Source organism: Ambystoma mexicanum, chromosome 12 (assembly GCF_040938575.1).
Source record: "Ambystoma mexicanum isolate Mex_15411 chromosome 12, UKY_AmexF1_1, whole genome shotgun sequence".
Lineage (NCBI taxonomy): Eukaryota > Metazoa > Chordata > Amphibia > Caudata > Ambystomatidae > Ambystoma > Ambystoma mexicanum.
Window position 1 is genome coordinate 673,244,321 of NC_090936.1, and position 18,265 is coordinate 673,262,585.

Genomic DNA, 18,265 nt, shown 5'->3' on the forward strand with positions numbered 1-18,265 from the left:
TTATCCCTGCAGGATGTTATCATGGAACACCAGAGGCCACTGTCATCTTGTTATGGAGGATGGACTTTACTGGAAAATACAAGAAGGGTGGGATTCCAGGATCCAAGACGCCCAAAGATTTTAGAGATTGTGTCTAATACTTTTGGAGAGGGTAAAAGGAGGGTTTACCCTGACTACAGGCCAAGACTGGTCAAGACATTTAGACTCAGAGCCATGATCCTACCACTAGAGTAGGTTTGACCCCTGTGAACTTTCTTCTCACCTGTTTTTGTTCTCCTTGTACCATCACACTGTTTTAAGGAGAGAGATTTATGTTTGGTTACCATGACTCCAATCACTGTGATTTGGACTGATTACAAGAATTTTGTTTGCCCTCTTTCTAAGTCTCACATCAGCTGTTGCTCCCTTGGTCTAGGGCCTGAATTACTGGATAAGTGCTGGATAAACACCTAAGCTTGGGGTATGTACTATGAAACCACTTGGGTAATGTGAGGGGTCAGAAATGAGAGACAGACACAAAGGTATGCTTTTCTCAGTTTCAGACATGTTTATTAAACAGAAGTGGGTTGGATGAACACCTCCCCATCCCTATCCTAATGATACCATCCCTGCCTAGGAAACTAAAACTAAAGATCAGTCTCTGTTAAGTCATTAAACTTATAAAATGTCCTGTGTGCATAAAATGTCCTTGTGTCCAAAACATTCTAATGTGGCCCAAAATTGTTCATAATGAAAAGTAAATGAGTAAATCCAACAGTAAGTATTTTCCAAGGAGAAACCCTTGGAACCAGAGGGTGGTTCAATTCCCCTGGACTTATAGGCAGAATGGCCAAAGTGTGTCTTTCAAATAACAGTGTCTTAATGTTCAGTGTCTGTTCCAAAGAACAATCTCCTTGGTTCTTTGAATTAGGTTCAGAAAGTTCTTGTGCTAACAATACGTTCCATACCATTCAAATATTTCTTGGTTTCTTTGTACTGGAATCACAAAAGGGTCTTATAACATTTAGCTCCTCCTTAGTTTTCTTTATGCTGGAGTTAGAAGAGTTTTTTTATTCAGATGAGAAATTCCACACAACGGTTTATTTAACTTCTTCTGTACTCTCTGGAATACATAATATGCTCCTTGATCAGGCATTACCTTGTGAGTTCTTCAGATTTAAAGTCTTTATTCAACTTCACAACTTCCAATGCTTGGTGCCTCTACCCATCAATACCTAATTCGTGTGCTTCCTAGATTCCCTACTTTGCCAGGTATTTAAAAACAAGGGTGAATTTCCTTTTTACAACTCGAGTGGACCTCCAAGGATACTGCCCTGCCAGGAATAATTTGGTCAGATTTTCAGACACACTTGTGTACTCCCCTGCCAGGTATCTTCCCACAATGTTTAGGTTCTTATTTAGTTTCAAAATACCTGGTCTATTTGTCTTCCAGGGCTTCCTTTTAACAGCTTTGGTGGATCTCCTGGTATTCACCCCTGCCAGGTATACTCTTATGGGTTCTTTAGATACCCTGGTATACTTTCCTGCCAGGTATCTTCCTACAATTTTAAATGATGTATTCAATTTCCAAATACCTGGTTTATTTGGTCGCCAGGGCTTCCTTTATGGACTTCTCAGATTCCCTGGTTTACTTCCCGGACAGGTATCTTGCCAAAATGTCTTAAACCTTTCTATGCTATTGGTGGATCCCCTGGTATACTTCTCTGCCAGGTATCTTCCCCCAAATATCAACTGCCTGGTATTGGTATACATCTTTCACCAGGACTATATCTCAATTTCACCGTCCTCTAAGCATACCACAGTTGTATCACTTTGCTGTGTTTCTATTTGCTTGCTTAAGGTAATACTTGTTCCAACTTTACCCATTTTGACAGCTCATACACAGGGACATGTCCAGTTCTGTTGCTGTCTTTGTCTTATTGATATTTATTTGCTTAGGATAATACTTGCTCCAACTTTACCCCCATTGACATCTGTGAGATAGGCATGGTATCAAGTTTACAATCGTCAAGAGACCCGCTGAAGGTCGGCCGGCTTTTCCTTTATAGGCTTTGTTCAGGGAACAAGAATGACCATCTATTATTGGTGTATTTAGCAGCCAGCATTCCTGCAAACATATGACTTCTGCTTTCATTAGCTCTGTGTTAATGTTGATAAGCAGATGTTTATAAACTCTGGTCTTCCATGATGCTATCCTAAATTCCTCTTGGGTCCACTTTGTTTCGCTCTATTCTTTTCTTGAACTTTCCAAGGATGAAGCTAACCATTCCCAAGAGGAATTTTCATAAATTTCGGAGTTTACCTCATTTGCTGACAGTTCTCTTGCTGACACCGCAGTGTTAGGGTTTCCTTTGACAAGTATATGTAATGTGCGCTTGGTCCTTGCAGAACTGTCGGAGTCAACCTAACCGGTCTGAGGTCGTCTTCTTCATGGTCATCCGATTTTTCCATTTTTTTCAACTCCATATTTGTTATTTTTTCTGGTGCTCTGTGGGCAGGAGAGTTCTTTTAGTTCTCAACGGTTGTAACATCAAAACCTAAGATTCTCAGTTCTTCCTCAACTGATAGAATCAGGTTTATGACCACCTTCAAGGAAAAATGGACACATATAATGTCGGTTTCTCTCTCATTCTGGAAGGCCACTATTTTGATGTCCTTTGGGTCTATTACACGTAATTGTGGTATTGAGTGTAGTAATCTCATCAAATTTGAGCGATTTAGAAATAGACCATCTTTGGCTTTTAAGATATGTTCTATCTTTAACTTGTAAACTTCTGCAACATTTTTTTCCTTTTCCCATTTGGTGGTTCTATGAGGACTCCTCTTTTCATGTAAGCTTTTAGGTCTGGATTTGATGTGACGTTCTGTTGTTTGAGAGACTTTATGTAAGTATTCTGTTCCAGAATTTTTTATCATCACCAAGAGAACTTGTTGAGATTTTCTCTCCTTTATTTGCTTACATTCCAAGAGTTCACGTTTGGATTGTTAAGTGTACCTGGCTCTTTGGTTCAACGGAGAACTCTCTCTGCTCCTCTCTTGCTGACGTATTTTGTGGAAACTCGTCTTCGACTTCAAAAAGACTCTCGTCTTCATATGTAGACAGGTACAGTAGGGAGTCATCTTCTTTCCCGCTTAACACGGAAATCTCATGCTTATTTTGCTGTACTTGTTTTGCAGATTTGATTTCATCACTTGTTGGCCTATTTTGTTCCTCGATGCTTTGTATTTGGCTGGTGTACGAGGATTGACTATTCAAATAAAGCCGATCTCCGATCGGTTTTAAGTTACGAACACATTTTCTCGTTCCGCAGTTTGACGTGGCTTTACACGGCGGTACGTTTTTAGGGGGTTTTTTGTTTGTATTACAGAAGATTTTCTTCTTGCTCCCATGTATTTTCCATTTTGTTCCACAGCAAGCTTTTCTGTCTTGAAGATGGTATAAGTAGCTTGCCTGGGTTTTAATCCAACCTTTTCCTCTAGACTCCCTTTCTCTTGTATATTCATAGGTTCTGCAAGCACCGAAGTGTGTGTTGGTTGAAATGGTTGATCTTTGTTCATCATTTGATTGATGGGTGTATTAGTATATGCTCTTTTGAGGCCCCACCATCTTCTGGGGGAGCGATTGCGCTATTCTCTGTCCCGGTAATTATTCTCACCAGTGTTTACTCTTTCCTGAGGCCTTTGTCTTTCTCTCCGGTAGCTGGGTTTGGCTGGACTCCCTTGTTCAAATCTTTGTCAGAATCATTTTGGTGCTCATTTTCATTGTTAGTGTTTTGTTCTTGATTTTGGGTCTCAATTTGGCTTTTTCTTGTTACATCCACTGTTAGTATGTTTGTTATTTAATTTAGGCTATTTAGGACAGCCCGTTTGTCTTGGCGCGCATCCTCCATAAGATCAGCCAATGTTTTGATAAAGTTGTTTTCGGCTTCCTTCTCTCTATTCCTTCGTTCTTTAGTTGCCTCTATGTAGGCTTCGATGTAGATTAATTTTGACTGCATAAGTGTAAGCAGTGTTGTTTGGTCCCGGTAGTTTTCGTGTAAGGCTTTGTATAATTTGAGGAAGGGGGCCAGCATGATTGTTATCATAGAGCCCACGGCAGCTTGAAGATTTGCAAAATGCTCTGTTATATCAGGAGATTCTTGTCTTTCTATTCTATTATTATGTCTTTGTTTTCTTCTTCCCTGTTGGTTTTTCCTGGGATCTCTTTTATTCCTCTTTCTCTGGGTATAATTTTGTTCCGAGTCCGAGCTTTCTTGTTCTTCCTCTCTAGATGAAGCAGTTTCCTTATCATCTTAGGTTTGTTGTCGCTGTGCAGACGCTCTTGATACCTTTTTATTTGTCTCAGTTGGGCACCATTGTTCTAATAAGTATTTTATTAAGTTGTCTTCCTGAGATGGTCCAACTTTTGTTTTTAAAAAAAAAAATTCTGGTTCCATTTGGGTTGTCGATTTATTTGGGTCAACTTCATCTATTTGCCGCTTTTCTCTTCTGCCTATTGGAGTCTCATTTTTGGATGGTTGAACCTTCATTGGCATCCTTATTTCTTCTTCATCTACTGCTATGCCTGTGACCGGTACAATTTATTTTCTTATTTCGTCTGTTTCGCCCACTGTTGTTTCCTTTTTGTGACAGTAGGTCTTCTCTATGTTTTTTTCCTCTGTCTGAGTTGTGTACTGTTGATGTTAAATTTTCAACCATAGGATTGTCTATTATATCACCTATCACAGGTAGGTCACATTTTCCTGAGGCTGTCAATATCTCTTTATCTGAAACCTTGCGCCAAATGTTACTTTCTGCTTGAACTAAGGTCACCGCCATGTTTTTCAATCGATCTTCTAGAGTCTATCATAAATTTGTCCTTTGGCATGAAGTGCCATCTTATTGACTTCAGGTCCGACATAGATTGGTTTCTATGCTTTTGTCTAACTTCGTTCAATTTTTAGATGTTGAGGTCCTGAGCCATTTGCTCGGGTGAACTTGGAGGTCCCATTTTTTTTCATCTCTTTGAAGTGATTCCATGGTTTTGACTGTTACAGGCTATCTACTTCTTTGTCACATGTCTCCATCCGTAAGGGCCGATTCGTAGGGCTGGAATTTCTTAGAGGCACTATTGACAGTTTTAGAGTTTTTGCTGACTCTTTTAACTGCTCTTTAAACTGCTGTCTGTTTCGCTCTCCTCTGGATTGTTTGCCTTTTTTTCTTTGTTTGGTGGTATATCCAAGGGACTGTCTATAAAATTACTAGCTGCATTAACATATGTCGGTGATTTTGTTGATGGTAAATCCGGACCTTGTTGTTTTTCACTTTCATGCTCCTGTGTCAGACCATGCAAGTCTGCGGCTCTCGCCCGACCCATTGCGAGCTCCGACTCCAGTAGGGCCCCCCTTGAGCCATGATAGCTCACCCCTCCCCAGCGACTCCTTCGCTGTGTGCATGCATCCCACAGGGCTTCACCACGCCCAAAGCGGGAGCCTGTAGCGCCGGCCAAGTCGGGAGGCAGCCCTCACCAACCTCACGGTAAGATGTGTGATCGCTGATAGGGTCGGAGGGTGCGGATTTGTCAGGGGGTATTGTGTACCGCATGTCTTAATCCTTTATGGATGAAAAGACTGGTTGTGTACATTCCGTTTCCTGTGCTTCCGTCGCCTCAGCAAGATCTTGAAAATTCTGTTGCATGGTTCACACTTTTCTTTGCACAGACCTTGGATTGTTCCGCGGTGGGGCCTCTTGCGGGATTGGTAGTGGACAGGTTACAAAAACCCTCTCCCTCGGAGTCCATCGGGTTACATTTGGTGCGGCTACGGGTACGTGGGGCAGGGTTAGCTGGGGGATTTGAAAGTGCCCGTTCCATGATGAGGTTATGGCACCCACTCTAAGCCTCCTGAACTCCCCGCACTTTTTCCGCCACGTCGCTACACTTGGCTTGCAGTACTGCGTAGGCAAATTCGTAATGTGAACTGAGATCGGGAGGGTGGCTCACTGCATGGGTCAAAGGAATATCCTGCAGTCCCCACGCGGCAGCAGATTCAGTGTGTAACTGACCTGTTTGTAGGCCAGAGGGTGACGTCAGTTTGCTTTCCAGAAGCTTTTCGGGGGCTTCCCGATCTTCCAGGGACTTCCAGGGACTTCCAGGGACTCCAGAGACTCTGCACCGACTCCGCTCCGCTTCGCGGGATTGGGTGCTAAAGAGTCCTAGAGCCTCCTTCTTAGAATGGAAATGGTAGAGGTACTCAAGTTTAGCCAGCAAATCCAATGGGAAAAACACAGTGTCCACACTCCACACTGCTCCAGAGACTCTGCACCAACACTGTTCTTTATGTCTAACTTTCCTTTGTCCCACAGCCTTGGTTTACTCTCCCACCAAGGTCTATGAAAGTTGCTGGTAAAAGCCAGGTTTGTATTTCTCCTTCTTATGGTTAAAGGTGCACTACCCCAGTATGGGTGCCAGACCCCCTTCACTTGTTCATTCTTACAGTTTTCTTTCTTCTATTCCTCTTCACACCACCGCCTTGGTTTACTCCCCTCCCAAGATCTGTGAATACCACATTTGCATATAAAGTTTGTATCCCTTCTTAATTCTGTTTTTGTTAGGTGTTCCCAGGGTAGGTCCCATACCCCCTTCACTTGTCATCTCTTCCCCAGGGAGTATTCCTCCTCTATATTGCTTTTCACTTCACTTGCTCTCTGGGTCTCCCCAATCCTCGGATTGGCCACCCTATTACGGGTAGGATCTTGGCCATCACCCTCTGGTCGTTTGCAGGTCTCCCAGGAGCTGTGGTTGCTTCTGTGGTTCACTGGGGCCTTCTCCCATTCTCTGAACGTCTCTTCTATGGTTCGGTGGCTTCCCAAGCACACCAAAGCCCCCACCAGTCCTCTGTGCATCTTCTCTGCAGTTTGACGGCTTCTTGGGCACATCTGAGCCTTCTCTTGTCCTCTGCAGGTCCGCTCTGCAGTTTGGCGACTTCCCAGACTCACCAGAGCTTCCTCTGTGCCTCTGCACGTCTCTCTGCAGTTGACACCATCCTTCTCTTCCCTCTCCTACTTTGAATGGGAGCTGACCAATGACATCCCTCGAAAGACTAGAGTGTGTGAATGTGTTCTGGTCAGTAATCCTAATTACTCATTGCCTGTTCCTCGTCCCAGTGGTTTCTACTTGGGATGTGCTACCGAATTACATGGCGGTATTGGGGATGGGGGTTTTGAGGGAAGGTGGGGGTGTTAGAGGGATATCATGTTCTCCTAAAACGGTCACCGCTCTCAATGGCGTCCTCCCTCCCCATGAGATTCTCCCACTGAGTACCACCCACAGGGGAACTATCGGTTGTGGCCTTTCCTCCCTGCCATCATGGAAAGGGGCTTCCCCATCTTAAGTAGTGACAATATCTCAGGATTCGTCATAGCTCCTCCTCCTTAGACACATCTGATGGGTGACCTTATCACTCCCTTTTACATAGTTCTCATGTCCACCTCCCTAACCTCTCGCACCACCTCCTCCTTTGTCACCTCTGTTACCAGAGCTAACATCGCAACCTTGCTCTTTCAACATGTTGTCTCTCTCCAGCTTACTCGGTTTCTCTCTCTGCTCAGCTTTGGCAGTCTCCCTCTCTCTCTCTCTCTCCCTCTCCCTCTCCCTCTCCCTCTCCCTCTCCCTTTCTCTTTCTCTTTCTCTTTCAAACCTCTTGGGTTTCTCTTCCCCACCCTCGTGGGTCCCTCTCTCCAGCCCCTGGGTCTTTCTCTCTGCAGGCCTCTCCAGAGGGCTATGTGCCCTTCTACTCCCCAGCCTCCTGGATCCCTCATCTGGCTGCTGGTCTCCTGCTACTTCTGTACCCTACACCAGCCGTCTCCAAATGAGTGCCTTCCTCCGACTCCCACAGTCTTCTGACACAGGACCGTGTGTATGGCCTTGGCCCTGCCTGCTAGCTTCCATCTGGCCTCTGGTTTCATAAGTGTATCTCGCAATACAATTGGTATGGCGACTGGTTGCGTATTCAGGTTTTGATGTGCCAATTTGGGTTGGTTAGTGCCTCCTGTGAAGGCATCTTGGAGTAAGACACAGAAAACAGATTCTGAATTAACAAAAATACTTTATTAACGTAAAAGTCAGGATGGAAAAAGGCCTACCTTGCGCTATGCCATGGTGGGATTTCCCTACCAAAACAAAACTAAGAAAAGTCAAAGTCAAATAGTTCAACTTCGGAATCTGTCGGTGTCCAAAACCTATACTTGCCCTCACAACTAGTCTATACAATGTGCAGGGCTCTCAGCAACTAACAAAATAGTGTTCAACACAAAGTGCGGAGCTCTGTTCAGCTCACAGCTTTCTTTCAGCTCCCTTCCCCAAGTAGAGACCAGTTCCAATAGAAAGTGTCAGGATTCCCTTAAGTTCAAGATGATTTAGAGTCAACCAATACTCCGGGTTCCCTTCCCCAAGTTCAAAAACACAGTTCCAAACATAAAATATCTTGAGACTGAAATCAATAAGCGGGTTAAACCTCAGGGTTCCCTTCCCCAAAATGTACTTTCAATTTCTTATTGGTATTTTGTTTCTTTGCTTAAAGTTCTGCTCCACACTTGCGCCCTCTGTATATGGTTGATTTTTGTACAAAAATATCTTGACTGAAAGTTGCAGTTAATTGAGATTTTCTCCCACTCTGTTGTTCTACTTTTCTTTGATTCACTTGGTAAAGTTAATTTCCAAAGTTCCCTTCAACTTGGGGTTCCATAGATATTGGGTTCACTTGTATTGTTAAAGTTCTATTCACTTTTCAGTTTAATGTGCATTAGTTTCTTTAGTTCAAAGTTTTATGATTTTGTAGGTTCAACATATATGAGTTTTACTTGCTTTTGAGCTTGGCACATGTACATTTTAAAGCTTCATTCATGTGTAATCTTGACAAGTAATAGATCAAAAAAGGTAGCAGGCGCTCCTCTCCAGAAAGAACATGGCATGATAACCTGTTCTGAACATGGCATGATAACCTGTTCTGAGATGAGAGTTTGCAGCACACGCTTTTTGCTCACTGTACCTTTCACAGATGGGAAATATCCATTTATCCCTGCTCACTGTGCTAAGAGAGGCTCAGCCTCACATCAGTGATGATGCCCAACAAGGCTGAAACACGTGTATGGGGTTTCTCTTGGTACTCTTGTTCAGAGAGGAATTGCCATAGCATTTCGGTGCTGGACTGCCCAGGTGGGCGGGACAAAGACTGATATGCAAATGGATATTTCCCATCTGTGAAAGGTACAGTGAGCAAAAAGCAGATGGCTGCGAACTCTCAATGTGGTTAACATCACTGTACAGGTTATCATGCCTTGTTCTTCCGAGAGAGGGGCGCCTGCTACCTTTGTTGAATTGACAAGTAATAGTTCAGTTTATTTCTTACGTTTTGTTTCAGTTCCGTTTTCAATAAGTATGAAGATTTGTTTGTTAAGCTTTTCATTTGCTTCAGAATTCAATAATGGTTAAAGGTTTCATTCGGTTCATCTCGTTGATATATAGCTTTGTAGATTACCTTTTATATAATATGACCAGCACTCGGAGACCTTCGAAAACGTACTTTCATGTACATGCGACCGATCTGTTACTTACAAGGTATTCTCAATTGTTCAATAGTTCATGAGGATTCAGATCGGAGACCTTTGAAAACATGTTTTATCATGCATGCGACCACTCTGATACAAAGTAATTCTCTTCGTAAGTTCAAAAATTCCAATACTGAGTTTCCTCTTTAATCGACATTCACCGGTTGCTTCTTTCGAAGTTCCTGCAGTGTAGAATTCTTGGCCGGGCTTCACCTCTTGCCCATCAGGCACTCCTGGGCCAGCTTCTGACCCCAGGAAAACGAGCACTGCGAACACCAGAAAAAGGGGCAGCCTTCCTGCACGGCTCCCTTTTCAGTGTTCATTCAGTTCCACTGAGCCCCAGCTGCCAGGCCGCACTCCCATAAACCATCGGCATGTTGCACACGTACAGCTACCAGCTGCTTCCTTTGGGCTCTCTGCTGCTTCACCACCACTGCCTCTCCTCCTATCGTTTGATTGGGCTTTCTTTTATACACTTGCAGCCCTTTAACAGGCTGCAGGTGCAAAAGTGCATTCAGCCCTGCCTGACCCTCATTAAGGGGACATGCCTGACCTCTACAACTCTCAGTAGGCATCTTCCTCATCCCAATACCAGAGTGGTAAAAGCACCTAGTCTTCATTACTCCTGGTTGTCTCTTCTTCGTCCCAGTACTCTTAGTGATTATTTATGAGGAAGTCAGGGAAGGTGACTCGCAATATCCCATGAAGGCAGGGGAAGGATTTGATTGGTCATCAGTAGGAAAAGGGGAATACCATGTCTCTCCAAAGGGCATCTCACTCCCAGTCCCCAAAGACCCTCCACCCAGGTGATCCTCCCTCGCTTGTCCATCCCAGGGTCAGGATCCAAAAGCGATGGCCTTTCCCTGACCACTTACAAAGAGGATCCATTAACCCTCACCATTGAATATTCTGGATGATGGTAGTTGTAGTCCAAAACAGAGCCAAAGGTGGCAAAACTCTTGCCTTAAAGGGACAAGGGCTTCCAAGACAGGACTAAGGAAATGAGCCCACTCTTCCCCGGACCCAGCATCAGATGGCTTATGACAGCAAACACCCCCTTGGAAGCCCCACCATCCACCAGTACCTTTTGGCATTGGACTTTGCCACACAGGCCAAATGGGGGAACTCGTTTGATCCATTGATAATGCTATTTTCGTGCTTCTGACAGTGTCATCTCTCAGGGTACACCCCTGTGTTCCTTTCTTTTTTAGGAAAGAAATCCCAGTGGGGACATCCACATGACCGCTGTTTTTTTTTTTTTTTACTGCAACCCTTCTTTGGCCCGGTTTTCTTCTCTCCCCCACGTCCCGCTACATCGACTCGCCTTTGTGCCTTGCAAGCTAGGTGAATGCGGTAAGGTGGGTCATGGTAACATGGCCACAGTCTATTTACCCATTCCCCCTCTGGCATTCACACTTCCTGAATCTGCAAGTACCATAGGGTCTCCACGTGTCCACATGTCGTTTCAACATCACGATCATCCAATGGATGAACGTGCAAGAATACCCCAGCCATGCACAGAATTCAGTTTAAATTGCAGTGTTAATAGCGGATGAGGTAATCGCTAATTTACATAGTGCGCACTCCATGCATCCTGACCATGTAAAGGATCACTCGCACTGCTGCTGTGTTGTTAGCAGCAGTAAAGGCGTTTCTAATGGCGAAGGGGATCAACAGAGAACTCGGGAGGCTGAGTTAATTATAAAAAGGGTAATTATGCTTGCACTGGGAAAGGAGTAAAACGTAGAATAAACCGGCCCGGCTGAACCACAGGCAAGCAAGGCTCTCACCTGGGCTGCATTAAGAAGGGGGCGCAGTGCTGAGCCGGGGGAGGAAAGGCCTATTCACTCATGAAATTACTGCTAACTACCATGCCGCTAACTTGCAGTCTAGCACAGCGTCCTCTTTTTAGATGAGAGAGAAACTGAACAGGTGCGCCGCGCTGACGCACGAGGAAGAACCGATTTTGGCGTGGGCCTATTCACTCATGAATAGTGGGGGTGCGTTGTCTCTCATCCCCGGGTCTGCAGCTGGAGTAGTACTCGACCCAAGTAAAGCAGCATGACAAGAGGTGTGTGTGCATGCCTGTTTGTATGTGTATGCATGACTCTGTTTGCACATGGGTAAAAATACATGTTTTATGTGTATTGAAGTGTGTGCGGGTGGGGTGCAAAAGAACAGAGAGAGAGAGGGATAAGAGGCCACAATGGGCAGAGCAAATGCAGGCCGTGGCACCTAAGCAGCGACCGTGAGTTCAGTTAAGTACAGTCTCAGGATGCGGGGGTCCATTGAAACACCGTTCCGGGTTTCCATCGTGCCCCATATGGAAGCCCACACGTGCAACACAGAGCCTGTCTGCCTTAGAATATGTGGTGCATGATTTCAAATCCTTTATTGTTCAGGCGAGTTTTATAAACCATTACATGTGCACCACGCTCTCTGTGCCTTAGGCACTTAATCAATCAATCCGTTAACACTTTCCTCACCAACATATTTGTCAAATATGAATATTTGTAGCCAATCCTGTTTCCCCAAAATGCTCTTTGCTTTTATGCAAAGCGTACACGAACATCGGTGCGATCTATCGCCTTACCCATTCACGCAGGGCGATTTGGAAAGAGTGCACTAGGAGTGCACTAAGCTGTCATCTTAAAATGACAGCCTTCCACACTTCCCAAAGGTTATTAAGAAAACCAGAACCAGCATGAAAGGGCAAGGGCTTTTAATTTCAAGGCCTCGTGAAATCCGTTACGGACTTCATGACATTTTCCAGGCACAAGAAGAACAACGGAAAGGCACAACTGAATGACATTGTTGGGAAACGCCTCACTGTATTCTTTGAGCAGAGTCAGCGTGATAAGGGGGCAAAAAGGAACAGCGCTGGTCTATCCTATTGGGACAGTCCTTATGATATTATTTTGACACTAGCAGCATGAACATATATTTTACAGTGGCAACACTGGCACTTATTTTGACCTGGCCTCATGGTTTTCTTTAGCCACGGCCAATATGCAAATGTGCTGAAAAATACTCCGGTGTACTGTTGGCATCCTGGTAGCTATTACTGTTGTCAGTTCAGTCAACCTTTCAGAAATGTGCTTGCGAAAAAGACACCATATCTGCCTTTTTATTGTATTACAGAACCTCCTGAACACCTCTGAGTTGCACACACTCATGGTCATTTGGGAAAAACCTTTACTCCTCGCCACTAAAATAATTCATCAGTCACCAATGGATGTACTTGTTTTATGTGTGAGGGAAAGATGTCCTTTTTTTTTTTTTTAGAGTTGGAGTGCTGCTGCCCAGGCTCTCTGTATGTTCTCTGCTGTTATCAGGACATGTATAGTCCACTGCTGCCATTTTCATGGTCTATAGGCGCTCTTGCAGACTTGTGAGGCAGGGGTGTGTCTAAGGTTAGTGGTGAGAGCGGGAAAATGCAAGAACGCTTTTTTGGTGGTGCGTGCAGAGCAGGAGTACCCTGAGCTCTGTGTGCTGATCTCTTTCCAAGTTTCCTGTGTCGAGAGCATGACGGCATGTGCGTCCATTGGGGTGCCTTGCATGCCCTTAGCTAGTATGGATTGGCCAAGGACTTTGCTATAAAGGTTGTTCGTACAGGAGTAGCTTTTGTTGTTTGATGTCTTTTGGGAGGGTCATTCAATTTCCATGTGCATTTGGTTTGTTTAGTATTAACATAGTATGTTTGGGTGTAGAATTTGAAATGGTTAGTGAGTGCATATGAGAGAATCTAGTGGTGCTTCTGCTAATACTTTTCCTGTTTTCAGGTATGGAAACCTCCGATGTGGCATGCTCTACCTTCTGTGTGAGAAGAAAAGATGCCCTTTTGGGGCCTATGGTGTTCCCTCTCCTTGTGAAGGCAGCTTGCAGGAGATCATTCAGACCGCACGCGAGGGCACTCCATGCATGAAAAGGGGTAGGACATGCAGTAGTCTGGGGACCTGGAGGGGCAGCAATATGCCTAGGGTGGCAAACATCTTTGTACCGGCCCTGTGAAGAAAACAATGTAGGCAGTCTTCAAAAAGACTGGGAAGTAAAAACATGTGACTGGAATGTTGACCGGGCACAAGATCAGTCTCTAATAGGGTTGCTTCCTAAACATAGTTTCAACACATGTTTCTAAGGAAAAGAGTTCATTGACAAAATAAACTCCTAGTCAGTGTTTAAGGATAGCCTCTCCTGCGGTTAAAGTCTGACCCTCTTCCAGGCTTAGGTAATTATCCTAAGCCCCCGATTCAATCAGATGAATGCCACACAAGTGTATCCTTCAAATACTGGGTATCCTTTGCAAATATTTTATAGTATCATTCTTTCCCAGCTTTCAAGTCTGTGTCCTTAGCACCTTTCAGGTTTCATGGAAAGAACGGATCTTCCTGGATCATATTAGTCTCACTGCCATGGGAAGTCAATTTCTTCTCCAATGTCCATGGTCCGATTGACAGACAACTGTCATTATAACCCCCTGCTAAGGGCAATCTCTTGTTTTCCTGTGGGAGTTCTTAACAGGCTTGCTCCTACTTCTCATCGGTTCCATGCAATAATGTCGCCACAAAAATCTCGCCATGCAAAAATATCGCCGAAAAACGGCCGTTTTTTGTGGCGACATTATTGCATGGAACATGATTTTTTAAATTTTTTTACATATTTTTTTTTGCCCCTGTCCCCATATATATGGTCACCCATATAATATCGCCACAACCTTTTCCCGGCAATATTATTTACGGCGACCATATATATGGGGATAATATTACCTGATACCTTCTCATCTCATGAACCTGGTCTCAACCATGAGGTGTTTGTGGGTTCAGGGCTAAGGGAGCCTCCGGGTCCGCATTTATTGGGCCTGTCTGCTGGGAAAGGCCTCGAGATTATCCTGGTTGGCTTGCCAATTATACCAGGTTTTAGGTTTTATAGCCCCTTGCTAGAGTCTATCTGGTGTTCCACTCCAGTTTCTCTTTCTATGGGTCAACAAGCTTCTTTTAATGTCCTTCATAAATTTGCACCATGCACCAGTTCTGGTCCTTTTATGGCCACCGGATAGCCCTACTTTGATATGCCTCTTTGAGAGTGCTTCTGCTAGTGCCCACCAGGTTAAACAGGAACTCCACCTATCACCTCCTGTGAGGGGCCAGAAATATGAGGCAACAACTTTGTGAAGGTTTTTCGTAAGAGGCCATTTTATCAACTGAAAGGGTTTGATAAACACTGTACTATCCCTACCTATCAAAGTGACAAAAGGAAACACTAACAAAAGGAATCTGTCCCTCACAATTGTACATAAAACAAACTTAACCAGGCAATATAGCAATTCAAATGTAACAAAAATAAGTCATGTTCAAAACCTGGTTTCGCCTTGTAACCCAGGGTGATTTCCCCTTCCCCAGATTCAAACAGGATTTTCAATCAACAGTTCGAAATGAGGAAGTTCCTTCTTATAACAAAGTTGCAATAAAATCCTCCAGTAAATCTCTCATTTGGACTTGACCAACAGTTCAAAATATTCAACAAGTCCTTTATCTCTCCACTGGTGGCACAGAGTTCCACATAACTGCTTCTCAGAAAATAAGTATACTTCCGCAGTTCATCAATATCAACAAAAATGCTTCTGTCAGGATGATTCAGCAACAGTTCACAAAATACTTGCATCAGCAATATTGATTTGTCAGGATGATTCCACAATTCACACTGTACTTTAGTGACCTTGCCACATCGTCATCAAAGCTTTTAACTACACCACAGTACTTTAATACTTTTCACTTGGTCCACTCACCTGCCATCTCTATAACTGGAATGTCCCTTGCCCTGATATACTAATGAAACTACTAACACTACTACAAGTACTTCTATGACCCAGTTTACTTCAAACAACTTATAAAGTCGTTTGACTTTCCTCAATATCAGTTTTGTACTACTTCCTCTCGGAAAACATGAAACACATTGGTGTTGTTTGTTCCACAATTTGGATTTCCACATGCAATGCAGGTTATGCTCCCCTCCTCCTGGATACCTTCTCTCAGAAGAGTAGCTTTCCTGCCACTCTTGTTTTACCAGTCTTGTATTAACCACTTGCCATTAGTGGCTTTCTCTCACTCTTGCTCTTCTTTGGTTTAGGCAATGCTTGTTTAGGTCGGTTCCTCCTATTGCTTTATTCTCCCTCTGATAATATGCTCTGAAAACAACTTGTGTCTTAATTAGCCTTTCTTGGCTTTGACAATGTTGGTTATTTTTTACTTGCTTTGCTATTGCCATCTTTTGACTTTGGCAATTATTCTGACCCCCATAAGCACAATTACACCTTTCTGGCCTGTTCGCCAAGTTCTTATTCTGCCACTTTCTTTTCTTCATATCAGATCGGTATTCAAAATGATTTTTATTCTGCTTTACATCAGTTTGGCATTCAAAACGCATATTGTTCTACCACTTTACTCGCTTTATATTAGTTCGGTATTCAAAGAACCCGGGCCTGGCAAGTGGGCGATCATGGAGCGCTGCAGGGTCACAATATGCTAGTGTACTCACTGGGTCTTGCATGTGTGTTTTATCACTCCACTGCCTCCCAGTCTTCTGATTCTTCTGCTCCGATCGGCCTGGCAAAGAGCTTCTCTCTGTTTTTCACGGCCTGTGCCAGTCGGAAAAGGTATGCTCCTACCTCCAACAACTCTCTGGTACTTGCATGCCAACAGAGCACTGCTTTCTATGGGGAACGCTTTTTAACTTCAGGCTTCCCAACACACAACCTCTGGAGCTATGGTCTTCAGGGGGAAAGTTTCCAAAAACTATGGTTCCCTCTGCACAACCTCTGTAATCAAGGTCTCTGAAGGTGGAGACCCTCTCAGAACTGGCATCCATTCGGCAAACATTAGGGACTCCGGTGTCTCTGCTCTCCTTGAGCTGCAACTGCAGTGTGGAGTTACTGTAAACACTCAACCTCCCAATACTGCTCTCCTTGGCCTGCACCCGAGGGGCCCTTCATGCCTCCTAGTCTATCTCTGGTGTGGGTCATTAACCCTATTAGGCTGCAACCTGCAGTCCTGTGCCGCTGTATCCCTCTTCTTTGTCCCAGTACTTTGGACATTGTGGGACTTGACGTCCCCAATGTTTCTAGTTCTTTTTTTTAAAGGGAATATTGTAACCAACTTAATTTCCATCTTTGCTTCTATTTTCTAAAGGGTTATTATAAGGAATGAATGAGTGGTTTGGCTTTACAGGGAAATTAAGGTTTTCAGAATCTGAGATGTTAATGTTTGAAGATTCACATTTAACATTCCCCTGTTGATCATTGGAGCTTTCATCCCCATAAATGTACATTATTTTAGGAGGGGATTCTTACTCCTGATACATGATTGATTATGACAGTTTCCGCCACCATCAGGATAGTTATCTTTGGGAAAGAAAAGCTCCATCCATCAGCAGCCATAACATATTCCAGCATCACTGATACTTCCTCCTCTGAGGAAGACAAATACTATGTCCCTCCCAACAGAGTCCTCCCTTTCTGCTGGGGACCTTCTCCTCCCAGGTGATGCTCCCGGCTAATACCACCCACAGGGTCGGGTTCAGGTAGCGGCTGTCTTCCCCTGGCCACATGGGAGGAGACTTTAGGTAGAGTCTTTGTGAGTACTCTGCAGAATTTATCACACTCTTTTCTCCCCTTAACTCCTTCACCTTTGGGTTCTTATCAGCCGTGAAGTGTTGTAATTGTTTCTGTTACTCTCTGGGCTTCTACTTCCTCCTTCGCCTTCTTTTTCTAGTGTCTCTGCCCATCCTCTTCCCTTGTTTAGTCTGTCTCTACTAAATCCACAACCTCTCCCTGCCTCCTGTGTTTTTCATACTTATTTCTCCGATTCCTTCTTCCACCCTTCCATGTCCCTGCTATAGTGTCACCCTTTCTCTACCTCTGAGAAGGGTGAAGATATAGAAGGGATATTGATACTGGTGTTTTTCCTCCCTCGCTGTCGACTTTCTTCCATCAATCTCCTCTGTCTGCCTTATCCCCACATCTGCCTCCTGCCTCTGTTCCCCATTCTCGGCTCTCCATGTTCTTCCTCCAACCTCATCTCTCCCTACTCATTCCTTTGCATGCATACCACTGTCTGTAGCTTCTTCTAATCACCTTCAACTTCCCTCGTCACTGCCAGAATGGGGCTCCCTTTTATACACAAAGCCGCATTTGATTGCTCTCATTCGGTGGTTGTGTGCACAGAACTTCGAGAACTGATGATTTGGTCTTCTGGATTGGTTGCCAGCCTCAGCCTTGGCTCTGGTGAGAAAACTTCCTGAGGATTGATTGGTGCTTAGCCCATATCTCTTTGGGTTCAGTTCACAAAGGTTTGGCCACCATCTTGAAATCAGGTGGCCCTGTCATGGAAACCACCTGATTCCAGATTGGTTCCTTCGTGGGCCTCTGTGTTGCCTTCCTGGACCTTTGTGTGTCCAAGGCTAGCCAATACTGATGATTCCAGCCATTTCGGGCAGAGCTGTAGTTCGTGTTTCACATCAAGAGCCACGGGCAAGTGCCTGTGATGTGTGGGTGACAGGGGTTTGCATGTCCCGATCATAGTCTGATTATGTGTGACTCTGTGCACCACGTACAAGGAAACCTTTCTAAACTTTTCTAAGTCTTTCAACGCGCATGGTTTGCCGTATCTGTAAAGGCTAAGAAGAC

General features: G+C 44.3%; 1 protein-coding gene across 1 annotated transcript in view; it reads left to right on the forward strand.

Annotated features, from left to right (window-relative positions):
• Positions 1-18,265, forward strand: part of SLC2A13 (solute carrier family 2 member 13) — a 2,060,320-nt gene that overhangs the window by 400,944 nt on the left and 1,641,111 nt on the right. The gene's annotated exons all lie outside the window — the stretch shown is intronic.